The sequence below is a fragment of the Agelaius phoeniceus genome, chromosome 7, assembly GCF_051311805.1.
Source record: "Agelaius phoeniceus isolate bAgePho1 chromosome 7, bAgePho1.hap1, whole genome shotgun sequence".
In the NCBI taxonomy this organism is placed as follows: Eukaryota; Metazoa; Chordata; class Aves; order Passeriformes; family Icteridae; genus Agelaius; species Agelaius phoeniceus.
The window spans coordinates 22,363,188-22,383,026 of record NC_135271.1 but is presented as its reverse complement, the minus strand read 5'-3'; the positions used below and the strand labels follow the sequence as shown (position 1 = coordinate 22,383,026).

At 39.6% G+C, this 19,839-nt stretch overlaps 1 protein-coding gene across 2 annotated transcripts in view; it reads right to left on the bottom strand.

Moving 5' to 3' along the window:
* The window catches only part of SLC39A10 (solute carrier family 39 member 10), a 212,112-nt gene that overhangs the window by 57,455 nt on the left and 134,818 nt on the right, over positions 1 to 19,839 (bottom strand). For both annotated transcript variants that reach the window (XM_077181197.1, XM_077181198.1), the window contains one exon: positions 16,018 to 16,165. The gene's annotated coding sequence lies outside the window, so the exon portion shown is untranslated. The remainder of the gene's footprint in view (positions 1 to 16,017; positions 16,166 to 19,839) is intronic.

Sequence of the window (19,839 nt, the reverse complement as noted above, 5' to 3'; positions counted from 1 at the left end):
TAATTACAGGCCATCAACAAAGCTGAGAGCAAGCCAGCATCACTAAGGGGAAAAAAAAAAAGAAACTAACTCTAAAATATTCCACCATAGAAAACTAGGAATGGCAGTATAAGTTATGATGTAAGAGGCATCAATACCACAGTACCACACAGTAACTCCAAAACAGAGGCTGGATACAGAGTACAAGGAAAACCTTTCCCCCACACCAGCTAGAAAAGCAAGCTAATGATGTGAGTTAATGACATGACTGAGGTGTTCAAACACTGACTAACCATGGTTATCCCTTCTCTGCAGTACCACCCTGACTGCCAAGCTGAGAGCAAAAACCCCATCCCAACCCAAAACCCCTACCCTCGGCAGGCCTAGATAGAAGTATGGTACAACAGGAGATATTCTGATGCTGAGTATGGAAAGCTGCCCCCTGCCAAGTTCACTGTAGTTTGAGAAGAACTTAATAACCTCAGTTGCAGGGAGATGGGCCCAAGGATGGAAATGCTCTCTGCATTGATCCTGCTGGCTCTTTTCACGAGCTGCAGCAGATGAGGGGTGGGGGACAGGAGGAACTTCAAGGTGTCAGGATGATGTAATGCTGGCAATAAATTATTGAGTTCTATTTTAAACATCACTGCTTCCTGTCATTGCAGTTACAGCTACAGTCAAGTCAAAATGTTTCTTTCATTGAAAGTACTGGAAAACAACATTTTGGGCTAGGCCTTCTGTGAAAGTCCATTTGTTACTAGATTGCAGTAGGCATTGGGCTTTATTGAACTCAAAAATCTCAGCCTTAACATTTGCTAGAGAGGTTTAAGGGAGGATTTGTGCATGTTATTGAGAGTAAAGTTAAGTGGATTTCAGAGAGAAACTTTCCAGAAATCAAGACTAATTATGTTGCTTTGGTAGTAAGAGATCAAAAAAGTCATTACCAGATTAAGCATACTTTTCATATTTTGGAGGCTTTGCTAGATTCACATGGCTCAGGTAGTTAATTTAAAAACTAGTCCCCCAGAGTTTCCCACTTTGCTGTACAGATAATGAGCAATTCTAAACACAGTTGGTCATTTTTCTTTTGTAAACTATTTGATCTCTTAACTCTTCTTGATAAAACATTATCTGTGAAACAGAAATGAACCAGATATTATGGAGCATTTTAATACTTCGAACAACAAAAAACCCACAAAACCCTTACGATCCATCACTAGTTAAATTTGAAAATTCAGTTCCTTGAATTAAATTCTTCTGCCTGACACTTAAAATTACTTTTACTTTTCAGCCCCTATCCATAAAGTATTGCTACTCATAAAACAAATCAAATAGATATAGAAAGAGACAAGAGCAAAAATTAAAAGCAAAGTCTGGTTACCAATGCCATTTCCAGTGGAGAGATGAATTTCAAGAAGGTAGGATTAATTACTGGTATTAAGAGCTGAATTATAACTACAGCGGTTCTAAATAGAGCCAGCATGTTTGGCTTAATTAATGATGGGAACAGCTGGGAATATAGACAGAAAGCATGAAGGAATGGTAATGGCTACTGGAACTTGACATGACTAAGTGACAAAACAGGATGTGATTGCTGTTGTTTCCTTGCTTCAAGTCCTTTGGAGTCAAAAAGCTAGAAGGCATTTTAAAGTTTATTTCTTTCCAAGCTCATACCTTATTCATCCTGACGTTCTAAACTCACATGTCACTTGCTAAAATTCTTTAACATCTAGAGGATTACAAATGCTTTATGAGTTTGATATAAAAATTGCCCCTTTATGGCATGGCAGCAGCAGGGAGATGGGCCTGGAATTCAGTTTCCAACAATCACAATGCCAACACAATTGAGACCCTCAGGTCCAGCTGGGGTTGGTTGTATGCTTGTCACAAGATTAGCAGTGAATGCATTTTAGACTGCTGACAGTGGAATCCTAGGCAATTTCTTTTTCTTCATGCAGCATTTGTTAACCTCAGTTAATATTCTAAAGAAGTAACATGATCCAGGTTTATTTATGTCTATAATCTGTTCCATCAATCTGTTAAATCATATGTTTACATTTTGAGTAAAGGCCCAATTACTAAACTTTATTCACCTCTTCCAGTGCAACTTTAGCAAGAATTACTGCTGATGGTACCTCATGATATTTTAAAATACACTGCAGTTAGGTTTCACACCACAGTAAGATTCAATCTGCTGTTAGTGAAGACCCACAATATTTATTGCAACTTGACTGTGAAAATTCCTGTTTGTTAAATCTTTTAACCTGTAGTTCAGCAGCTCATTTCTCCACATTTCTGTGTGCTTACCATTAGGTCAGCAGTCCAGCAGTGTTCTCAGAAGTGGATAAATGCTTTGGAATGCTCACAGGGATGCAGTGCTATCACATAACAATGCACACACTCACAGAGGATTAAAGGCAGTGATACAGGCTTGCAGGCAGCTTTGCCCTACAACAGGGGCAGACAGTCCCTGCAGGATCAGCAGAAGGCATTTTACTTGCACAGACAGATTTACAGAGCTTTACCAAGGAGGTACTCAGTGAAGTAAATAAGATTATTTATCTGCATAAAATAAAGCATGCATGGAACTCTTCAAGGCCTATGGACTCAAGTTTCTACCCACCTATTCCCCAACTAAATGTGTTGGATTTTCACTACCCAGTCCCTTGCACATGCCATTTCTCTAAAGGCCCCAAATTTTTAATGTGGAGTGTAAAATGTGTGTACGTGCCTTGTTCACTGCAGAGAGAGGCAGTGAAATGAACTTCCTCTAGTTAGGAGACTTCAGCTCAAGAGATGACTTTCAGTTCTTCCTGTACACCTGTTCTGACCATAAAACTCATACTGTATCTCAGGAAGCTTCAGAGCCTGTGCTTGAGGTGCTGCCACAATATGTCCCATGTTTCAGTAAAAAACCCACCAGAATTTATTTCTCTAATGCTCTAAGACTTTCATTTCTCATTTGAGTTTTACATTGAAGAGTCAATAAAATGATTTGTCAGTTCAGTTTCCTTGATCCTATCAGTGCCTCTAAATGGAAGTAGATGTCTTCCAAGAGACAGTATGTTTTTTTTCACAGAGATTCTGTCTCAGCTACATTACCTGACTACATGGCCAAATAAAAAATGTCAATGTAGATATTACTCTGAGTCATTTGGCAGACAGCTATTTGTAAAAGATTGTAATTTTGCTGTGTGCCGAAACCACAGTTCAGCCAGTCTGTGAACAAAGACTTGCTTTCTCATATTTCAGATTTTCAACTTGCAGCCTGCTCCCCAACACATTAATTAAGGGCTGATTGTCTTTAATCTTCATATTGCAAAGGTTTTATGGCCCTGCTTTGTATAGAGCACAGTATTTAGAGAAAGAGCGAGCTGATCTCAGCTGGCTTGTCTAGATGCTAATGATGTAAATATACATCTCTGGAGAGGAGCTCGTTCTCCTCAGTTACACTGACACTGAATCAAAAGCCAGTTGTATGCAGCAGTGTTCAGATCAGGCCACTATCTAGTGCTGAATAATTTGGTTTGCACTGAGCAGAACTAATGTGAGATAGGATAATCTGCATGTGCCTTGTATTAAAAAAAACCTGAAAACCAAGCCCATAAAAAACCCCAAGCCCCCCAAACCATGACAAGAAAAAGCCCTACACATATGATATCCTGCCATGTTATAATTTCTCAGCTGCAAAATTAAAAGAAGATCAGATAATGAGAGAATGGAATCTAAGGAAACTTGACTAATTATTTGTGACCACAGAGGAATTCTACTAGGAAGGGGAGAGAGGACAAGCAAGACCAGAAGAAAAGGAATCTGACTAACAGGAGTGGAAAATGAAGGAACAATTCAAGATTTCACACATGCCAACACATCACTTTCAACTTCTCTGTTTTTTGTAGTTATTTCAGGCTCTGATTAAGACTTTTGCTCCTTCAGAGGGTCACTGGTAAGATTTCTTTCACTGCTGTGTTTAGTCACGTGGACTCTAATGTGCACCTAGAGTGCTGCTCTTACCATCAGCGGGTCACTTACACGTGTGCTCTCTCATTTTTCTGTTGTGTTTTGCTCTCTGTCCTTCCCTTGACCATCAGTGCCACCCCTGAAGATTTTGATTCCCCCTCCTGCTGCAGAAATCTGTTTTCTCTCTGAGCCATGACCATGTTGCTACATCTTTTGTGAGCTTCATGTCAGTAGGTCACCACTAGCTGAAGTAATAGCAAAGTTCAAGTCACCTGTAGGTCTAGGAGTTAAATACTTCTCCATGTCCATTTCCATTACTTCACTGGAACAGAAGGAGCCCCAAGACCTTCAAGGTAATTTCCTGCGCTGCATGAGATTCCTGGATTGTTGTCTGGGTGCAACTCCCATGCTCTCTTTTGTACTGGCCCAATTTTGTCTTCATTCTCCACTATCCTTGATTATTTCCCTAAAAGTTGTCAACAGAAGATATTGACTCCAGCCTTCTAATTTCCTTACACCAACATTTCAACTGAACATCTGGGGCTCAGTTGTAATGTTAATAAATATTTGAATACAGGAAATGGGATGCTGTAGTGCTAGAGATAATGTGTATGTTCACTCAGTTCTTACAATAAACATCTCTTCCACATCTCCTTTCCTCCCCACTGCATCTGCTATGATAGAATACCCCTCAAAGCTTTGCTCTCCTACAGAGAAACTGGAAAGAGAAAGGGGAACTAACTGCTCCATCTATCAAGATTCCCTCTGGCCCAAATCTGTGTACACTCCCACAGGGGATTTTCAGTGGAAGCACATTTTGTGCTGCAGAACATGTGCTAGTTTACATCCTGTTTTCATTTCTGCAGAAAATTCACTTCCTAAACAGTAATGGGGAATGGTTCTTGTGATCTCTTGATGGGCCAGGCTGTATAAGAAGCCATGTTTGAGCAACACAAAAACCTGGAGGCTTCAAGTGGGCACAAGGTGTGCTGGCCTGCTTGAGACTCACTGTTACTGTGCACAGAGTGCTGTGCAGACCAGCAGGATTACCTCTGGAGACTTCATTAGGAAAAACAATTATTGATTAACCTGCACAGGAATATATACCCAATACAGTACTTCCAGCTGATTCCTGCCTCTGTGCTATCACTTCTAAAACACAAAGAAATTATACCTTACTAATGTCTAATTATTCACCATCTGCACCACCTTTGCACCCTTTCCAGCAGCACCACATTTCAGAGTATCTAGTCCTCCATATTTCTTTCACCTTTATATTCAGCTCACTCATTTGATAAATTATGTGGCCTGGTAGATTAATAGCTTCCTTTACTAATGTTAAGAGTTTTTGCTACTTCTATCTTGTCATCTCTAAAAGTCCAGCCAAGAATATGCTAAAAACTTGCTTTTTCCTAGGTCTTCATTAATTAAAAAAAAAAAAAAAGAAGCTGAGAGGATAATTGCTTATTTTAAGCCAGTAGCAACTCTATAAGCTTATGCAATTGTCAATGAAAATCTAGTTTGACTTACATACATTTTATTAATGATGATGAACCAAAACAAAGGAAATAAAATCTTATTATTACTATTTCACAAGATTAATAATATTTGATATGAAGTTACAGAGAAACAGATACAGTGTTTTATACTATTTTCTAGTATGTGCTAAACATTCTTCAAAAGCATCCTGCATTTCAGATGTTAAGATGTAAACTTTCCAAGAATAACATCTCATTTGTCCCTCTCACTTAACCAATCTCATAACAGGTAAGTGAACTATAAAGCCTAATCTGAAATGGTTAATGTCAAAGCTTCTATATTAAAAGGTATTAATGTGCTTGCTCATCACTCCTCTCTCACAAGGCACATAAATATTTATCATTTGGGCTTGAACATTCCATGGCCAGTACATGGCTGAGTTTGGACTTTTATTTTTAAGAGTGTGGGTGAGTATGTGTGTAAAGCTCTTCCAGTTCTAGCTATTTACCAAGAATTATGGTAACAATTTTCTATGTCTCACAGAGCAGACTGTATGTACAAAACAAAATGAGAGAATGAGAGGAACACATGTCAAGGATGGATCCTGTGCTGTTTCAAGAGAAAAAAAAAAAATCCATCCAAGTTTGGCCAAGTTAAAGCTTTTGACAGAAGCTCATAAATGCCATTTGGACCTTCCTGCACCAGCATCTAAGTATCTATCTGGCTCTATTGCTGATTGTGCCCAGCTTTCTTAGAGTTCCTAGCACTTATTGGCTCTATTGACAGCTCTTCAAACTAGAAAGGGAAAGAGATGGACATTCCTGGTGGAGCTAATTTTGGATCAGGGCAGGCACTGAATGCGGGAGCAGCCTGTCCATTTTTCCTAAATTCTTGAATATTATTTTTCTATGATAGTTGGACTTGATGGTCTTAAAGGTCCTTTCCAACCTTAACAATTCATAATATTGTATGACATTCAGGAAGAGGAGGAAAAAGATTTTTGGTTTTAAAGCAGAAGGTCAGAAAGGTACTTGACTTATAATGAACAACCCTTGTACTAGCTAGGTCCCATGCAAAACTGTGTAGAAAATGAGTCTGCAAGTTCTCCTGCTGCCTTTCTTTTTTTTTTTTTGGTGAAAAATCTTATTTCCATGATATTCATGACTTAAAAATATGAGTCATCTCTACACTCATTAAAAGGAACATAAAATGATAACCAACCCCAGCATCCTTCTCACTCTGCAGGCTAACACAGAGAGAACAGCACAATGGGTTATACAGCTCTTATCTTCTAAATCTTACCCTAATATCAACAATATGCAAATGAGTGCCTACTTTTAAAGTTAAACATTGATTAACTTTAATTAAATCAATTAACTTTAATTAATTCAATCTCTCCCATTCTGAGTCAATATTGGAACTGTGGGCCTCATGGCATCTTGAAGCTTGTTCTTCCCTAGCACCTCTATCACAGTCCCTTTTCTGATATTCGGACTTCCACATCTCACCAAAGTCATTGCAGGGCTTTCATTCCATACTGTTTGAAAATGGCAGGCATAGAAATAAAGCTGGCTCTTCATTTACTGTTCTCCTGCCCCCATCAAATCCCATTAAACAGGGGGAAACTATAGAGTTTACTTCATCACAGGACCCCAGTTTTAAATCAAGAATTAAGGAGTTGTGGGATTCCTTTGTTGTATGCCCATTTTTGGCACAGCTAGTGGTGGATTTGGTGTGGCATGTTACTGACTCTAGCCCTGATTTCCTTGTGACCCCCAGTGTGCACACAGCAGTAATCCTGCCTTTTGGGCAGCAGGGAAAAGCCCAGACTGCATCTCACATAGGCAGGGGGAAAGGCAAGGCTGCCCGAACTGCAGTGCTTTGTTTGCACATCATTGGGTTTTTCCCTGGCTGTATTGAACCTTGTTTTGTTTTAGCCATTGTTCAGGTCTTGGCTGTACAGGACTTATGTTCTAGATCTCTATTTTTTCCTGTAATTTATTGGCCTTATCAGTAAAGATGGTTCCCTGTGGAGCAGTTATATTTAGTGATTTTGGATTCAGTTTTAGTCTTATAGTGACAGCTGTGCCCTCAAAAGCAGCTTGTAAACAGTTCCATGGAAAGGCATAAAGCACTCCAGGGGCTCACCCGAAGAGGAAATGGGGCCACAATTGTAGGACAGATAAGATCCTTAAGGGGATAAAAATAAAGTTTAACTACAGAGACCAATCATTTCAAATGAGATTATGATAATAGGTGACATGAAGGTAGGCAAAGGGTTTTGGGGAACCACACAGATGAGCTTTGGGTGACGTGTATTAAAGAAGAAACTGTAGTGCAGGCAGACTATAAGAAAGCCAGGTCTATTGCTTCATGCAGAAGAAGAAAAGTGAGATTTCCACTTTGTTAAATAGTAGTAGAACAGTTAGGAGAGGAGAACAGCTCTTTAGTGAGCTGTTGCAAAAATCTGGTTTAAAAATTACTCCATTATCAGCATAGAACAATCCTGTTGGAAGGAGAGAAGACATATTCTTGCCCTCAGACTCACACCCTGAGCTACTCCCACTCTACTTTCCCCTGTTTCTTGGGAGAAGCCCTGCAGCTTTTCTCAAACCTCATCAGGATCAGCCTGAGCAACACCAAACATATCCATGGGCAGTTTCTCTAGCATTCACTATAGAAACTCTCTTTCCTGCTCATACAACAGCTCTCATAAAACTTTGGGGAAATTCATTAAATTTAAAAGCTCTCCCACCAAATTGGTTAAAAGTGTCAAATGTCTCCAAAACTGTGACAAATGAAGCAATATAATTCTAAAAACATTGGTTATTTTTGGTCCTTGTCTTTGCATTCTAATGAAGCTTGCAAAGGCTGTAGCAAATTATGTACCTTCTGCACACCTGTTATAAACACTAAAAGTATTTGGCTAGTGGTTCTTTCCTCCCAGTCTCTTTGATTTCCCCTACAAAGAGTTGAAAGCATGTCTCATGATAGGAAATCCAAAAACATTTGCTACCTTCTTTGCAGAAGCTGTTTTATCTGGATTCATTTTACACATCTGATAACACTCTACTAAGATTTCTCTGAACTATCACAATTAAATGTTGCAGTATGAACAAGGGTATTGTTCAAACATTTTCTGTCTTAATTCCCACAAATTTCTCAGAAGAAAAACCCAATCGAGTAAATGCTTCAATCTCTTATGAGGTTGGAATATGCACCTGGACAGATGGAGAGTATGTGAGAGCTGCACTTGCATTGAAGGCACAGGTATATTTTTAAAGTAACCTGTATCATCAGAACTTTTGTTTACTTCAAGTAATTTGGTGATCTGTTGTTTTATGTGTTGTCACACAGAGTTTATCCTGATTTTCAGCAAGGAATAGCATCAAGCAGAGAGGAAGACTTTTCCAGAAAAGTTGCTGTGTGGCCACCCAGCCTTGGCTTTTTGCACTGGTCATTGGCCAATCTATCTGCATTTCAACAGGGCACTTGGTCATCTTGACCTATTAAAAAATGCACTTGAGGCTGATGTGATTTGGTTCAGGAAGATTTACAGAACTCACCCTTCACCTATCAGCATGGTCTCAGGCAAAGTTTGGGGATTCCACAAAAGAAGGGGAGGAAGCCTAAGGTATGGCAAGGTACGTGTTGTCATCTTATTGCAGGGGTTCCACACTGTTGTCTCCTTATCACAAAAGCTCCATAGCTTCTTGGTGTTTTCTCATAGGCTGCTCCTCAGAGCACTGACTCTTTCTTCTTCACAAAGCAGCCAACTGACTCCAATTCCCTTCTCAACCACCCACCCCACCCCTTTATAGCATTCTTCTTCTCATTGGTTACAGCTGTGGCCTGTTGAAGTCAGGCTTGTTCCTAATCTTTGATAATTGGCCCAGCTGCAACTCCTTAGGGGTAAGATTACTTTCTACACTATCTTTATTTTCTTATATTCTATCCCCCTACAGTACCTGACCCAGGTATGCAAATAATTACTCTCCTATGTTATCCAACATTTTGGATATTTTTCTGTAGCTAGGTTATTCTGGCTTGCATAATTATAAATACACAACACATTTAGAAGGGCCAGAGCTAAAAAAAAAAAAAAATAAAAAAATTAGATCTTGTTTTCTTTATTGTTTTCCAGTGAGTTTGTTCCATTTTGCAGCATGAGAAAACCCCCAGCATTCCAGTTTAGCCCTTCACACTGCTATGGCTCATCAGATGTTCCCAGCACTGCCGGTGCTCTGTGGCTTTCTATCCCCACTAAAGGGACAGTCACTTTCAGTGTGGATGGCCATAGGCTGTACAGCCCCTGCTTGCATGTAATTCATCTGTCCAATACCTGGCACCAGTTTCAATGACAACTTTTCACCTGAGACATGTCTATCAAATGTTCTCAAACAGAGAAAAATATCTTATAGGAAAAAAAAAAAAGTAGTTCTCAGAAAGATGTTATAAAAACACACATGTAAGGACTGTAGACACCTGTACAAGATCTTTCATTTCACTTATCAAATGGTTTACCTGGGCTTGAGAATACCCAGAACACAGCTTAGTCTGGCAAATGCTAACTGTAGCCTCTTCTTACAGAAGCATTTTGTCATATAGTTGTTGTTTATAAGTATTCTCTTCTTTATTTCAAACTCCTCATTTCCAATGAAAGTTTTTCTCAAACAAATGTAAGCCACATCTGAGAGGTTGTTTTGTTTTGCCATACATAAGACCTTGAGATTAATTGCTTCATGTTTTGTATGGGTAAAAGTAAACCACAGAAACCGGGCAACAATATTTGAGTCACTAATTCTCTTTTTCAAGCTATGTATTAATGCCAAGTAGCCCCCAAATTAGCACAGATTAAAAAGAAATCATAAACCATACTAACATTTAGTGAAGCACACTGACATTTCACTTGCATAATGGAAAAAAACCGCAGCAGCTCCAGCTGAACTGTGCTGAAGCTGAGTGTGAATAAGCAATGTTCATCAATGGAAACATCCAAGGAACATAGACCACAGTTTCAAAGAGTTTGAGAGATTAAAGTTACTAGCAAGGTGTGGTTCTGATCCCATAAAACACACTAGCTACATCACACACATGGAATTTTATGGTGAGCTGAAAGGGAAAGTGAGAAAAGAAAGTTTGCAGGGTTAAACTTCTATTGTGATGAAGATAAAGGGTTGTAGCAGCTTTATAAAAGAAGTGCCCAAGTAAAGGAGGGAAGAAATCTGTAGAATTTTTTCAAAATTTAAATGCTTGTCTTAAGTATAACAGAAGTTTTACAGAGAATACAATTAGTTTTTCTCAGTTTTCCTAGGCCTTTCAGTGCAATCACCCAGCTACATTTGAAGCCAGTTCTAAGAGCATAAGCAAACCCTGTCCCCTAAATAGGATTGTCACCTAAGCCCTGATTATTTCTGGCTTATTGAGAATTCAATGGGCATGGCCAGAATTCATACTTTGGATTTGATTATTTTTAGTCCTTGTGGCACCATTTCCCCCTCTCCTGTTACCCAGGAGACAGCTATCCATTGTTTTCTTTTGAAGAAAACCCAAAGCTGTGCAAAGCTATACAAAGCTATGCCTCCTGGTGCTGTGTATTCCACACCTGATAACACCCATTTTTGGCTTATTCTTCAAACGTGCCATTCCTATACAAAATAGGTTTACTTCCCTCCATAACCCAAAATATTTCCTGCCTTCTTTCCCCAGATTTTGAGGCTAGGAGCATATGTAATCCCAGACATCCACTGATATCCTACAGATCTCTCTTTGCCTTACAGAGGCTCACTGAGCAGCAGCACCAACAGCAGACATTGCTCTGTTCTAGCAGCCTGTCCTGATTTCATTCACCTTCCTAATGGTACTTTTCCTTCTGCCATCCAGGAAATTCTCTTAGCTAAAAAACCACTGCTGTATTTAATCTAATTTCTTTAAGGATTAAACAGGGTACAGAAATCCAACAGAAGATGCACTGAGCCTTCTCTGGTAACCATGCTGCCATTTCCTGATCCTCCAGACTCTTACCTGCTGTGATTGTGGCCAGTTGTGTAGCTGGATAAGAATACCATCTTTATAGAAGTATCCAGATCATCTTCTAGAATCATTTAGGTTGGAAAAGACATTTACGATTGAATTCAGCCACAAACCTAATGCTCCCAAGTCCACCAGAAGTGATGGGATGAGCAAATATGCTTTTCCAGGTGCTCTCTAGAGTGCAGCTGGTGGTGATGATAGTGAAGATAAGGATTATAATATTATATTATTTTTGCCGTGCTTCTCTTCTAGTAAAACAGATATTTCCTCATGGACCTCCCCAAACTCCCTGCTGTACTGTTCCCACCTGCTATGCCATGAGAACTGACTGGAGTATGGTTGGACAGTAATTGGAAGTGTTCAAACTGACTGTTAAGCTTCCTGTGTGATTATTACTGAGTGATCTTCCACCATCCCAGAAAGTGATCCCCTCCCCTGAAGGCCTTACAGACAAGGAGTGCAAAACACCCAACTCTCAGGTTTCCCACTGCCCTTCCTGCCTCAGAGTGTAGGCTGGTTCAGGCTGATGATTCACAGATCCATCTATTTTCAGCATGGCTTCTTGGCCTTTTAGGTCATGGCACTATTTTGCTTGCAGAGACCTTGCTTGTGTGAAGATACCTGCCTGATGTCTGCTCCCAGCAGTCTTTCAGCAGCTGCCTCACGTGCCCTGCTTTGCTCCAGAGCAGGCTTATCTCTGCACTCAGCAACACACTGCACTTATCTGAGACAGACATTATCTTCTCATTTGAGTGCAGCCCATTCACATTACCGAATGAATGCTCTCTACAGCACATATCCTGGTGGGAGGTCTCCTATCGGCTCTCTGAGCTTGTTTGCTCAGTTTGATGAGCTGCTAATTCTGTTTGATCTGGGGAACAGGCACAGCAACAAGATACACACAGTGCCCCCAGCACCAAGTCAAGACAGAGGACACCCAACACAAGCTTTGGAAGGAAGTGAAAGATTTTCGCTGACTTCCACTGTCCAGTCCCATGACAAGAACTGCTCCACACAGTGATCTGACTTCAGGCACACAGAGCCTTTTAAAGAGGCTTTGCTGAAGTGTAAAATCCTCAGAACATCTTGGTAGAGATTGGTAGATAGTCATCTTAGTTATGAATGGCTCCAAATCAATTCTCTGAACACCACTGAGTCTTAAAGGCAAATAGTACAGAAAATAAGCTGAGAAGAGGCTATTTAGAGAGATCTATGTGTTTCTCAACACTAGGACCACCACAGCTGTCAGGCAAAAATGATGTGAGTAAAAACCCAGTAATCCTGAAATAAGCAGTGTCTAGGCAGACAGTAGACAGCTGGATGAGTATGGAATACTCTTCAGCCACACCTACCCTGGGAACTGACCAGCAGATTTGCCTGGTTAATGAAGACTTATACAAAGCAACCTATACAAAGACCTATACAAAGCCCTTATACACAGCCTGCTGGGGTCTGTCTATAATGCATATTTTGAAGATATGTTGTTTGCATAAAGTTATGATATTATTTAATCACACTATGAGCAATGCTATCAGCATCACATAAACTACTTCATATATTGCAAGTTGATAATTAAAAACTATTAACTTTTTTTGATGCTCAGTCCTACAAGACAAATCTGACCTTGATCTTCTGTTTACAGAACAAACCCATTACATTAAATTTGCAAAAAAAGAACGGTACAGATCCCATGGAAGTCATTGGCCTGAACTAGCCAAGCATGAAGTCTTCTAGTGGAATCCTGAAAGAAGGATAATGGTACAAGCACACACCTATTAGAAGGATAATTATGCTGAAGAAATTAAACAACCTACACATGATGCCTCAAGCTGTTGTAGAGTTTTCTTGCAGTGTGCTTTAGAAGGCCATTGGCTGCATCCCCTTTTTTTCCAGATGCAGGGAAATACCTTCCTTTGAGACTGTGCCAATCTAAACTACAGAGGTAATCATAGACAATAATAGCTTAAAATTTAGACCAACTTCAAGATGAGAGCACCGAGCTCATGTTCAGGCTGGAACTGTGACCCTGGTTGTTCCAAGTCCAAGGACAGCCTACAACCAGACTCTGTTCTTATATAACATTGTAAAACATTTCTAGGAGTCTCCCTCTTAATCTTTTAGCAAGAAATGCTTCTTATCCCAGACTTAATGGGGTATGACTGGGCAGCACAGGAGAGCTGTGCCAACTGACAGTGCTTAACAAGGGCAGAGCTCTAGCTTTTCATCAAGAAAAAGCTTTTAAATAACAAGTCCCCTTCTGCTGCAGCTTGCAAGCTGAGCCTGAAACGTACTTCCCCAGCTCTCCTTCTGCAGCACTCTGCATGTAACATTACAGAGAAAATAAAAATTAGAGCAACTTCAAAGGGGTTGGTTTTTTTTTTTTTTTTTTTTTTTTTTTTTTTTTTTTTAATTAAGACACCAACTGTAGCTGTTTTAATAATCAGGAACCAATACCAACAAAGGCTTTATTCTTGCTGGAGATATGCAATAAGGAAACATAGCACTAAGATTTTCAAGGTGGCCCTTTTCCTATAAAGATTAGATTAAAAATGTCAGTTTAAACCAAACAAAACCCCCCCTTCCTCCTGCCCAACCTCCACACCACAAAACCCAAACCTTCTGAGACAGAAACAAAAGCCAGAAGTCCCTGGAGCCTGTCTGTTGTTTCTGGAGGTGGGTCAGCTGGACACTGCCTTAGTTCTGTTTCCAGTTAACTGATATTTTTAGGCTATTCCCACTTTGTGCATACTATTTGCTGAAAAGAACACAAAGCTGCAGTAATATGATCTAAATGTCCTAAAGCCCCTCAAACCCTGATAGAAAACATGAATAGATCGAGTTCTGTTCTATACTGTCATTTTGACAAACTAACATTTATGGTTTATACATAATTACATTATTAATACATAGCAAAAAATTTAATTCTTTACATGTTCTCCTTGTATCTAATAGTTTTGCACTTGACTCAAGGACCAGTCCTTAAGTAACACCTGTTTGCTCATAGGAATATGACTTCAAAATGCAGAGAGAGCAAGGGCCCAAACCCATCATTACAGCCAAGCGCAGTTTGTAATACTGTGGGTAGTTCTATTACACCACTGGTGAGGTTTGGCACAACTGAGCCTTCCAAGACAAAGGCAGACAATGAATCAAAGTAGGTCCTCTGTAACAAGCTTAAAATTTTAACAGCAAAAAGCGAATCATTGGCCTTGAAGTGCAGTTCCTGCAGTCCCACAACACACAGCCCATGCTCAGCCTCAGCACACGGCACAGTTTTCCTCAGCTGTTGCTTAAAAAGCAGAGCAGTGCAAACACACTTACCTGGCTGTCCGTGGGCTACAGAGGTCCTGGCACGGGCTGGATCCCCTTTATACTGCAGGCCTTCCACTGCTCCCTCTTCCCAATGTTCAAGTAAAGGAGAACTGTTTATGCTACTGCACTGATAAAAATCACCTCAGAGGGGCCCAGAGCTGCCCTCATGGCTCATAAATTATATAGTTTTACTCTGCTTGGCACAGGCTTGAACCCTGTTATAATTTAGGTTAAAAGACAACACAAAGTTTCTGCCTTTTCAGAGCCCTTCGGCAGTTTTGCTGCAAACCACAGGGTCTGGTCAGGCCTCTACAGGTGTTCTTAATTAGGGGAGAATCCATGTAAGGTACAAGCCTTAAAGATATATGGCTCTTAAGCACAAGCCTTCAAAACTCAGCCATATCGCACCATCATCTTCACTGAGTTATGCTTACAAAGAGCACAGATAAAATAGTGTTTAATCAGAACTGCTGCTTCCCTTTGCAAGCAAAAGATAATGAAATAGCTATCCTGCAGTATGAAAGCATTGAGTTATCTCATCCTAATGTGAGTGCATGGTTGAATCACCTCCCTGTCTTTGACTTGCTTTAACACTTGGATTTAAAAAGTACTTCTGTCCTTAGAGGTAAGAGTTGTGTATAAAAAAACAGCATGGAGACTTCTTGCAGAATGTGATTATTTTTGGGAGCAAATCACCTGGTTTCTTATTCACATTTTCAGGAGAAGACTGAATGACTTTACAAAGCAAAGACTTCAGAGAGACAGCATGAAACCATGCATGGAAATAAATACACAGCTCTGGCCTGGATGGTCATTAATGATGCATAGCCTGTGAGGATGTATGGGAGTAACATCCTTCATTTTGAAAGAGTCAGAGGAAAAAAGCCACTAGCAATTATGCCACACAGTGCCATGAAATATATTAGACCCTTTCTTAATGCTGGATAAAATGTGACAGGTTTAGAAAAGCATTGTCACTGTCATAACCCAAAGGATTCTCCAAAACAAGAGCCCTGACTTTCCAAGCACCAAATTTCCAGAGCAATCTGTAAAGGAATTTATCATATAAAACAGCTAGAAGGTCTGGGATCATAGACATTTGTCCTTTCAAATGTCATAAAGTATTGTCAGTGGAGCATTTTCCTGCTCCCTACATTATGAACAGCAGATCTGTTTTGTGGCTGAGTTGGTTGGACCTTAATTTTTGTTTGTTGAGGGAGTGAGGATCATTTATGGCCCGTGGAAATTCCCTACCAGGTTCTGTGCAGTGGGTCTGTGCTCCTGGGGTTCCTGCTGCAAACCACTCTGAAGATGTTGCAATGTTTCAGGACTCTTCAGATCACCAACTCCAGAAGAATTTCAGGAAGATGTCAGGATTGAGGGAGCCAGCTTGGGATTCCACCTGTGCAAAAGCAACATAAGCCAGTTATAAAAGGCTCTAGGATTGTGCTACCATATTTTGAGTGCTGTTGTAGTACCTGGGACATCTCTGAAAGTTCAGGGATAACATAAGGCCTCTATCTTTCCTAAGTATTGGATTGTGCCATCTAAATAAAATTTTGAGAGTCACGAAGTAAGAGGGAATGTTCATGCTCCTTTTGAACCTAATTTAGCTGTTATTCTGAACCATGTCCTATAACTGTCCCCACTCTCTGTTAATGTTTATAGAAAGCCTAGGAACATTAGCTTTTGCCTTTGGGCTTCTCATCAAGATGTCTAAAGCATGTAAATAACTTTATAGAATCAACAACTGAGCTGTGAGGAAATTTGGACCACCTGATAAGGTCCCAAAATAAAGTTATGCAATTTCTGTAGTGGATTCAGCAGACCTAAACATGAAATACATTCATAGGCAAATCTTCCCAGAGAGAATCTCTAGGTTAGATTTTGATTGTATTTATCTTAGCTAATTTACAGATGACTTTAAGAAGGGTGTTTTTAATGTCTCTGTACTCCCACACATCCATGGCTATTTTCAGAACTACCCAGGATGCATTTGCATTGATTACAGTGCCCAAACAAGAGCCTGCCTTGATACTAATGCAGAGCAGCTGGGTTTCAGGACCTGGACTACACATTGCTACAGCAGCAGCCTGAACTGCAGCTGCCCTGTGGCAAAAGCAGGAAGGGATGTTTTGATTTCCTGATTCTGGCCAGTGGATGTAAACCAGAATATATGGGATGTACAGTGATGGCCCTCAGACTGTGCTGGAGTAGGCAGGTTTCAGCAGCAGATACTCAGACTTGCCTACAGGATGCATTTGGCCATGATTGTACAGCCACAACGTGGGTTCAGGGAAAGTGAGAAAGAATCAGTGCACATCCCTGTTGGTGTCCCATAATAGCAATACTGTAACATAATAATATTTTTATTCAGTAGCTGTTGTTTCTGAGGGCTTCTAAATGCTTGCTGAATCTTCTTCCCCATCTTTTATTCCAGAAACCCTCAGCATTCCCAGCCTCCAGTTTAACAGAACCTGACTATCTCCACTGAATTCAGAAGTCCCCTGGATGGACTTGGTGGCTTAGTGTTGGTCAGTGTCACCAGCTGAGTTAGGAACCTTCATTTGGTGGTGGAACTGCTTACCAGTGCTCTTCTAGAAGTGTATTTTAATTCTGGATGTCTAGAAAGTCCTCAGCATCACCTCAGAAACGTGCCAAATCGACAGTAATTTTCAAAAAGTTCAAATATGAGAAGCAATTATGTCAAATAAGATTCTTGGCTGAGGGAAGCTGATGTTATCATTTAAAAAAAGATCTGGCAAAGCATGTTAATGATATGAAAAGTAAATAAGCACAGGAGATAATGCAAAGATGCTGAGTTGGGCAGGAAATTATTTCTAATATGAAGTAAGTCTCTCTTTTATAATACTCACTCCACCAAAATGGATGCATTTAAATTGCTGTTATGTGCCCTTATTCATTGCTGTTTACAGAATATTTAAATGCAGAGTTCATTTAATTCTGGCTAGGTCAGTAATTGTGGTAATGAACAAGGTCGACCATTTGCTTTAAGAGGAATAAGTGCTCATTTACAAAATAAAATTACTTTCTTTTTGTGATTTCATACAGGGATAAAAAAATCATGACCTTGTGCAGGCTCAAGTGAAAAGTTAGATTCCATGAAAGCTTAATTTAAAGTCATGACAGTTCCTTGTGCACTACAAAATCTGTCACTGCTACGAAACAAGACCCTATTTAATACCCACACATGTCAATTCTCAGCAATAAAAGTTTCAGATGAAAAAACTAATTATTATTTGATTAACTGGTAAAATGTGGTGGTATAAATAATACCAGATAATCTGATAATTTCCTTTACCCACTGATAAATTCTTGATAAAATTACTTGAGTACCAATGGTCTACAAATAGTTTTGATTAGGGCCTCCATATTTTCAGTCAGTGGTTCCACTTTGAATTGCTGTACAATGAATAAATATGATTTAAAGCTTGTAGTGAGAATGTCACATATATAAACAATTGTTTAATTCACAAAATAGATGATGAAGCTGGCTAGGTGTGCCATAGTTCAGCTTTTTAAAGTGGTTAACTTGCTTGTCTTGCCTGTACAAACAGAGAAATGGCTGCTTGATTTATTTTTTTTAATAAATATCTTCAGCATATTTTGTAATATAACCCAAAGTTAAAGATTTCTTCTTTAAATCTCCTAGCTTATAATAGAATGCAATCCAATTACATCCATTCTCAAAGGGTTCAATTCAAAGCTCTGAAACTAATGCCAATCAGTTTCTTCATTATTTCTTAATAAATCACAGCGTGATCAGTGGGTTCTGTGAGGCACTTCTGTGTCTTCTGCATCCTCTGTAGAGACTGCATTGGAAGCCAGGTCGATGTCTAATTTGGGGCACGGCATGACAAGTTAATGCAGACAAGAAAACCACAGAAATGAAACTCAACTGGTGTATGAAAAAGGTGGGAGTGGATTTTTGTAGGGTGTAGTTTTGTAACAGAGCTTCCATTTTAGGGCAGTGGTGCCAGTGTGCTCACTGACTAACTTGGACCCTGGCAGAGAATCTGACAGCTCTGCCTGGCCATGGGGAATGAGAGAAAGGCCTCCCCAAACTGTTCAGATCTCTCACTGAAGAAGTGGGATGTTTATTTCTGCAGGAGTATGCTATATTTAAAATTTGTAAAGCAAGAATTAAAAAGTAATAAAGTTCTTTCAGTTTTGTAAAAGAGAAGAAAAACATTCAAATTAGGGATTTGTCCAGTAAGGCAGGAGATCTCTTTTCTTGTTCTAGCAGAGACACATATTTTAAAGGTGCACAAGTAAAGCAGCAAATTATTTATTGCCTGTGCCAATTTCTCAGCTGTAAAATAAGTTTAGTAGTGCAGGCAGAGCAGCAAAATGCCACATGATAGGTATCTATTTCATGGTGATGGTGAAAAGAAACAGGAAACAAAAAGATCTGTGAGATGCAAGTAAAGACTGAAAGAATGTCACTGAGGATACTACAATGGAAAAGGACAAGCAATTGGAGAAAAGAATATGAAGGAAGAGAATTATGAAGTAAAAAGGAACAAGAAGCAGGTGGGAAACAGCCTGGTACTGTGATACAGATACTAATTTACAGTAAAGGTAAGTATGAAGTCTTGTTATATACACAAGTATAATGCAAAAGAATACTCTTACAAACCTTGTTTTGTCCAGATGCCTGTACTCCCAAATCCTCTAAAATATAGTTAAGGTATACCTCCATTTAAAGGCCAGAAGGGCTCTCCTAGTCTGACTTCTCTTCCATATACAGTGAGCATCACATCCAGCATTCACTGTGTGGAGCACAGTAACTGTGCAGAAGGAAATACCTGGCATTTTTTAAGAATCTACATTTCTCCCATATTCTCTGCACCTTCTTGGAATATCCAAAGCTTCAATTTATTGAAGGCACTAAGTATAATTTCTTCTTTCATGTGGGCAGAGATCAGTCAATGTGTCCTTAGAAGAGTTGCCAAGAACTAAACTGACTTTGCTATAGTTTTCAGTTTAGGCTCAAAACCTTTGTAGCTGTTATTTTCTTCATTTAACACAAGCTTTCAGTGATAACCTGTGAAT